The sequence below is a fragment of the Lampetra fluviatilis genome, chromosome 62 (assembly GCF_964198595.1).
Source record: "Lampetra fluviatilis chromosome 62, kcLamFluv1.1, whole genome shotgun sequence".
Taxonomy (NCBI): Eukaryota; Metazoa; Chordata; class Hyperoartia; order Petromyzontiformes; family Petromyzontidae; genus Lampetra; species Lampetra fluviatilis.
In genome coordinates, this window is record NC_136336.1 from 7473153 (window position 1) to 7481164 (window position 8012).

The window sequence follows — 8012 nt, forward strand, 5'->3', positions numbered from 1 at the left end:
TCTTGGAGGAGGTGGTGGTGGAGGTGGTGGAGGAGGTGGAGGTGGAGGAGGTGGAGGAGATGGAGGAGGTGGTGGAGGAAAAGGTGGTGGAGGAAAAGATCATCACCACTATCACCACCATCATCATCACCATCATCGTCATCATCATCATCACCATCATCACCACCATCATTATCACCATCATCACCATCATCACCACCATCATTATCACCATCATCACCATCACCATCATCACCATTATCACCATCATCACCATTATCACCATCATCATTACCACCATCATCACCATCATCACCATCATCACCATCATCATCGCCACCATCACCACCACCATCATCGCCATCATTGCCATCACCGCGTCGGCTGGTGTAGTGGCGGTCTCTCAAGAGGTGAAGTTTGGTGAAGCAACTCCCTCGACCCCCTCCTTGGGGGGGGGGGGGGTCGAGGGGAGGGGTTATGTTTGTGGGGGGAGGATCGAGGGGAGGGGTTATGTTTGTAGGGGGGGGGGGATCGAGGGGAGGGGTTATGTTTGTGAAGGTGTGGGGGTTTCAAGGGGAGGGGCTATGTTTGTGGGGGGGGGGGGTGTTGAGGGGAGGGGCTATGTTTGTGGGGGGGGGTCGAGGGGAGGGGCTATGTTTGTGGGGGGGGGGGGGTCGAGGGGAGGGGCTATGTTTGTGGGGGGGTCGAGGGGAGGGGCTATGTTTGTGGGGGGGGTCGAGGGGAGGGGCTATGTTTGTGGGGGGGGGTCGAGGGGAGGGGCTATGTTTGTGGGGGGGGGGGGTCGAGGGGAGGGGCTATGTTTGTGGGGGGGTCGAGGGGAGGGGCTATGTTTGTGGGGGGGGGGGTCGAGGGGAGGGGCTATGTTTGTGGGGGGGGGGGTCGAGGGGAGGGGCTATGTTTGTGGGGGGGTCGAGGGGAGGGGCTATGTTTGTGGGGGGGGGTCGAGGGGAGGGGCTATGTTTGTGGGGGTGGGGGGGGGCTGGCACCTGTTCGCGTGCGCTGCGCGCGCCCTAATAATACTCGGCACCTGCTGGGGCTGGGACAGATCTCGCGAGGCGACAGGAGGAGGAGGAGGCGGCTCGATATAGACACGGGGCATGCGCCACCACCATCACTATCACCGGCACCATCATCACTATCTCCACCATCCGCAACCACCACCACCTCCATCGGCACCACTAACACCATCACCGGCACCACCATCATCAGCACCATCATCACTATCACCACCATCCGTACCATCACTATCACCACCATCGGCACCACCACCACCATCGGCACCACCACCATCTGCACCACTATCGGCACCATCACCACCATCCGCACCACCACCACCATCGACAACCACCACCACCATCATCATCGGCACTATCGCCACCACCATCACCACATCCACTACCATCATCATCATCATCCTCCCCATCGTCAGCATCACCACCGTTACCCACCACGCCTCCTCTCGACACCCATAGGCGCTGCTCGCAGGCACGCCTCGCGAGAAGGCTGAGTGAATGACCAAGTTATTGAATGAATTACTCACGGAATGACACGCTCGGAAAGAATTACCGAATGACACGATCGCCGGGAGAGCGGTGGCGCAGCGATTAGCGCCCATCGCCAGCGGGCCGGGCGACTTTGGCCGTCAGGGCGAGTGATGCCTTAGGCTGAGACTGGCGCCTGACCACCTCGCCAACCCCGCATAGACCGGCGCGGTGAAATATGGTCAAATATCCCCCGTGACACATGCCTTGAATAGGCCTTCGTCTAGAAGTTCATTGATGAAGGTCTGTAAATGAAATGATTGGTGCGTCGGACTAAGGAACGAGTGACTTGGCTTTATGCACGTTGAACTTCTTTTGCACCGTACGTAGCCAACCGTGCTAATTGGAGGTGCGGGGGAAGGACCACAAACTAAACACCACAACAACAACAAGTAGTAGTTCATCTTCTTGGTTCTTTCGGTAAAGTCACGTAGAAGGGAAATAATAAAATAATAAAAATAAAACATAATTAAATAATTCTCACGACGTTTCGGCCACAACGCAGACAGCGTCATTCAGACACAGTCTCCCCGACAGACCTGTTCATCACCTGAGGACGGCTGCTTGCGTTGTGGCCGAAACGTCCTGAGAATTATTTTATTGGTTTATTTTTATTATTTTATTATTTCCCTTCTACGTGACTTTACCGAAAGAACCAAGAAGATGAATCCCTGCAGTCACGAAAGCTTTAAATCGAAAAGTAGTAGTTCATTCAACAAAGTATATGGTGGTAGTGGTGGTGGTGATGCTTTCGCAGTGGCGCACACGCGCAGTCAACTCTGTCTCTTTACTGGCCTCTCTGTGGACTCTGGAGGACGGCCGTTGCCCGAAACGTCGACTATTATAGATGTTTCCTTCCATTCAATAGTGAGCGATTGAATGAGTGAACGGTCGACTCATGCCTGAATGAGTGAATACCTAATCCAACGATCGAATTGGGTGGTACAGAATGTATCCAACGATCGTATACGCGATCCATGACCGACTTAGTCATTGTCTGAGTGAATGACTCACTGACCGATTTCGTAATTTACCGAATGATTTTTCATGATTTACTAATTGACCGCGTGGATTACGAAAGCGGTAGTTAACCGAATGAATTAATGTCGTACTAATTGACCGACTGTGTGCATGACTGACTGGCGAACAGTGTGACGGATTGAATGACTGAACAATTCACGAAGATCGTCGCATTATTGAATCATTCACTGCTCGATCGAAACCTCGGCTCAATTAAATCACTGACCCCTCCGCCCCCCCCCCCGCCCGCCTCCACCTCCTCCTGCAGGGTCGCGACATGGAACGACGCAAAGGGTCATGCAGTTGATGAAGTTGACGAGGTGGGGGGTGGGTGGGGTGGACGAGAGGGGGGGGGGGTGATGAAGGTCGTGGCGGAGCGAGGAGGCGACGGCCGTGGAAGGATCTGCAAGTCGGAGCGAAGTTCGATCCGTGGTGGAAACCCACGGGGGGAAGACCGCCACTGGGGGAGCCATCACAGAACGTGCGGTGGAACGAGACATCGGAACTCATCACAGGGCCTATGATGGCACCGTAATGGGGCCGTGACTCCGAATCCCAGGATGGAACAAGACATTTTGGGAACTCGGTACATGTTTGAACCATTACAGCACCAGCAATGGAACAGTTGTACCGGAACTCAACGCGATATGGAACCATCACGGAACCGATGCTGGAACACAAGCCATTAATGCTGGCAGTAGACACGTGACGAGAAGGATTACTGGACGTGGTGGTGCCGGGCGTGTGAGTGATATTTTATTCGTGGCAGGGAGATCCGGATCGAAAGAAAACCCCCTGGATTTGACCCCTAATAACGCCACTTTGTGTGTGTGCGTGTGTACATTACTTTGTGGGGAGCGGTGGTGTAGCGGTGGGCGCACTGCGCTACGAACCCGGCGACCCGGGTTCGATTACCGCTCACGGCCAACACCGGTGACGATTATCTGAACCGGCTCCTGAGACTCCCCTAGGTCGACTCAGCCTTCAATGAGTACCTGGTGCGGTGTGTAATAACATCGACACTAGAGAGACAAAGGCGGCCGGGCGTGGTGCTGGCCACCCGCCACCTCGCACGCCGTGCCGGCCTTCATAAGTCTGTTAAAGGCTGTACGGGGGAACTTTGTCCTTGTGATACATCACATGGAAATATAACGATCCATCAGATATAGCCTGGCTCAGGTGCGAGCGCTGTTAGCGAGCACCTATTAAGGCCGGCCGGCAGGGCGCACGAGAGGATGGAGTTGCTGGCGAGTGTTACGCCTGGGCCGCCTTTGTCTCCCCGCCCCGCCCCCCCCCCCCCCCAGTGCTGATCGCTACACGCAGCACCAAGTCACCTGCCTACTTAAGGCCGAGTCGATCTAGGGGTGGCCCAGAGCCGGGTCAGAATTCACTTCTAACCGGGAATAAATTACCGTGCTGTATGATCATACAAAGGCAAATATCCCCCATGTAGCCTTCAGATGCCGCTGGGGGCAAGTGCTGTTAGCGAGGAGCACCGATGAAGGCCGTCACGGCACGCGAAGGAGCGGGGGGTGGTGGGGGTGGTGGGGGTGGTGGTGGTGGTGGTGGGGGTGGTGGTGGTGGGGGTGGGGGTGGTGGGGGTGGTGGGGGTGGTGGTGGTGGTGGGGGTGGTGGGGGTGGTGGGGGTGGTGGTGGGGGTGGTGGTGGTGGTGGGGGTGGTGGTAGAACAGCACCACGCCCGTCCGTCTTTGTCTTCCTCGTACGGGCGATGTCTACCGCACCCCGCAGCCAGGTGCTCTGCTCATTTGAGGCCGAGTCGACCTAGGGGGAGGCCCGGGACCGCTCCTGATGAATCGACGCGGGTGTTGGTGGCCGTGCGCTCGCGAGCGCGGACACACGCGCGCACGCGCGTGCACGTGCGCGCGTGTTTACGGGTCTCTATTTTAGATGCGCAGCGCACGAGTTACGGGGTGGAGTAGTCTCTATTTTGGGGGAGGGATGGCTATGGCGATGATGATGATGTTGATGCTGCTGATGATGTTGATGATGTTGTTGATGTTGCTGATGCTTCTGGTGATGATGGCTATGGTATTGGTGGTGATGTTGTTGATGTTGATGATGATGATGATTTTGTTGTTGATGCTGCTGCTGATGCTGCTGCTGATGATGATGACTATAGTATTGTTGGTGATGCTGATGATGCTGCTGATGATGATGGCTATGGCGTTGGTGGTGATGTTGTTGACGGCGATGATGATGTTGTGGTCCCACGTTTGTCGGATCACATGGCGATGTTTTTGTTTTCTTGTTTGCGAATCCGCTCCCAGTCGACACAACGCACTGGGAGCGCTGTGCAGGACAGCAACTGAGTGGCTTCGTTTGTCCCACCCGCGATTGTATTGCCGCTGTATGCATGTGCGTTGAACTTCTTTCGCACCGTACGTAGCCAACCATGCTAATCGGAGATGCGGGAGGGGGGGGGGACAACAAACTAAAGAACACACAAAGCAGCAGATGGGGTGGATGTATACTCTTCGGTTGTTTCGGTAAAGTCACGAAGGTGAAGATATAATACAAATGAAACAACTACATTAAATGAGTTGTTTTATTTAATTTTGTTTTCACCTACGTGACTTTACCGAAACAACCAAAAAGTATGGAAGTTTGCAGTCACGAAAACTTCAAATCTGGTGTGGATTTACTCTCCAATGCACCGGTGGGCTGTAGTAACAACTTATCGATGCGGTGTTTACGTGACAAGCCCTGCTGGCCGTGTCGGGTGGTGGAGGCTTACGACACATTCATACTTAAGCCATCTAACCCAAAAAAACTGTATTATGAATGCCCCCACATGTCAGAATCAGTATTTACTCTGCAGGAGGAATCCGATGAGCTACAGAGCTAATTTTTCACAGATGTCCCAGTAGGATGCACGGGATCAGAAGCTGACAACATCAGCAAGCAGTACAGAACAAAACAACACGATATGAGTGCAAAGTGTTTATGAAGGCAAACACATCACTGAAGAAATAAATACGTCAAATAGGTAAAGGCATACACTGCGAGTTCTAATTGCATAGGCACACCAACTCTCAAGTTCGGGCGAAGCATCGTGACAACGGCAAGAACAGACCCAGACCACAGCGACCCCGCCCTCCAATACAACATTGCACACCGTAGCACAGCACCCTCAATGTTTTAGACGTCGTCTGCTTCAGGGATGAAATGCGCTGTTCATCATGAGTTTTGATGTGCTGAATTCAAATATGAGAATTAAAACAACTGATTGTTTATTTATTTATTTAAAGCTTTCGTGACTGCAAGGATTCATATTCTTGGTTCTTTCGGTAGAAGGGAAATAATAAAATAATAAAAATATGACGTAACTTTACCGAAAGAACCAAGAATATGGTTGTGTCAGACGTGATTCCTTGTCAAAAGGTTTCAGTTTTGTTGCCAGAATAAAGGGGACAAAACCCCTATTATTATATTTTGGCGCTGGCAAAGGAGGTCTAATGATGATTGGATACTGTTCCCAAGATATTGAAGTTTTTACATAGTACGTCTATGTATATTGTGTAGATAGCAGAGTTTTACTCATACATTGTAAACCTAGGCCTTTACATGTGTTTATGGGTGCTTTACATGATAACATGGCACCTGTCCTGTTCACGTAACACTTTACAAATCAGCAAAAGGGTTCTATAAATAAAATGTATTATGAAACATAAGTACATAGTCGAGTCCTTGTTCAGTGTCTACTCGTCGCTTCTTGGCTTGTCTCTTGTATTCATTAAATGGATCATCTCTTGTCACTGTCCAGCCATAGTCTGCAAGCATTGATTGACTTCATTTGCCCGGAGAGCGTTTCTCCACTGTCGCAATGTCCTCGTGACATCGCTCGCCATCCTCATCGCTCGCTGCTCCGCAGTTCGGAGGGAAAACATCTCGATGAGAGTGCAAACAATGCACCTTTGGTGACATGTTGCAACCAAAGCTTTTGAATGCCTTGAGGAGGTTTTCCACCAACTCCCTGTAGTTGTATCCGAGAAAATGTGTTGCCGAGAAAATGTGTTGCCACTAACTGGAAGGCTTTCCATGCCGTCTTTTCCTTGCCACGCAGTGCACTGTCAAATGCATCATCTCAGAGGAGTTCACGAATCTGAGGACCAACAAAGACAAGTTCCTTCATCTGAGCTTCACTCAACCTTGGACATTCCCCACGGAGGTACTTGAAAGCTGCTTGTGGTTTGTCCATGGCTTTGACACAGTTCTTCATCAGACCCAGCTGGATGTGGAAGGGTGGTAACAAAATCTTACTTGATTCAACAAGTGGTGGATGCTGAACACGTCTCCTCCCAGGCTCCAATGACTGTCGGAGTGGCCAATCTATCTTGATGTCGTGGGGAATCTCTCGCACGACTATCCCATTCGCAGAGAAATCAGCAGTACTTTGTGTATCCAGTCTGCAGACCAAGCAAGAGAGCAACAACCTTCAAGTCGCCACAAAGCTGCCACTGATGTTGGTCATAGTTTATGCACCTCAAAAGTTGTTTCATGTTGTCATAGGTTTCCTTCATATGGACTGCATGACCAACTGGAATTGATGGCACACAATTTCCATTGTGCAGCAAAACAGCTTTAAGACTCATCTTCGATGAATCAATGAACAGTCTCCACTCATCTGAATCATGAACGATGTTGAGGGCTGCCATCACACCATCGACGTTGTTGCAGGCTACAAGATCACCTTCCATGAAGAAGAATGGGACAAGATGCTTTTGACAGTCACGGAACATGGAAACCCTAACATCACCTGCCAGGAGATTCCACTGCTGCAGCCTGGAGCCCTACAGCTCTGCCTTGCTCTTGGGTAGTTCCAAATCCCTGACAAGGTCTTTCAGTTCACCTTGTGTTATGAGGTGTGGTTCAGAGGAGGAGGATGGGATAAAATCTGGGTCACGTGACCTTGATGGTTCAGGACCAGAAGTTGCATCCTCTTCCTCGTCTGACTCAAGTGAGAATGATGCTGGTGCATCACGAACTGGCAGTCCTCCGTGGGGTACTGGGTGTATCGCTGATGGAATGTTTGAATAATGCACAGTCCACTTTTTAAATTCTTTATATTAAGTTCGCTTGCTTGCTTACGACCGTGCAAATCTTTCGGTCGTTTTTAACCCACTTCCCGTGATCCAATCGAGCTGAGATTTTGCACACAGACTCGTTGTGCGTGACAATGAGTTTTCGTGAGAAAATTTTTTTCCAAAATTTTACACTGTTTAGGGAAAAATTATGGTATGATTGTGTGTGTGTGTGGGGGGATCTGTTTGTATGTATGTGCGTGCAAGTCTTCATACTGGTTCTGGTTGTATGTGCTTGCGTATGTGCTTGCGTGTGTGAGTGCGTGAGACGAGGTGGCCGAGTGGTTAAGGCGATGGACTGCTAATCCATTGTGCTCTGCACGCGTGGGTTCGAATCCCACCTTCGTCG

General features: G+C 51.3%; 1 non-coding gene across 1 annotated transcript; it reads left to right on the plus strand.

Annotated features, from left to right (window-relative positions):
* Positions 1 to 7930: 7930 nt before the first annotated feature.
* On the plus strand, positions 7931 to 8012 carry TRNAS-GCU (transfer RNA serine (anticodon GCU)). Its single transcript has one exon. It is a non-coding gene; the product is annotated as a tRNA-Ser (tRNA).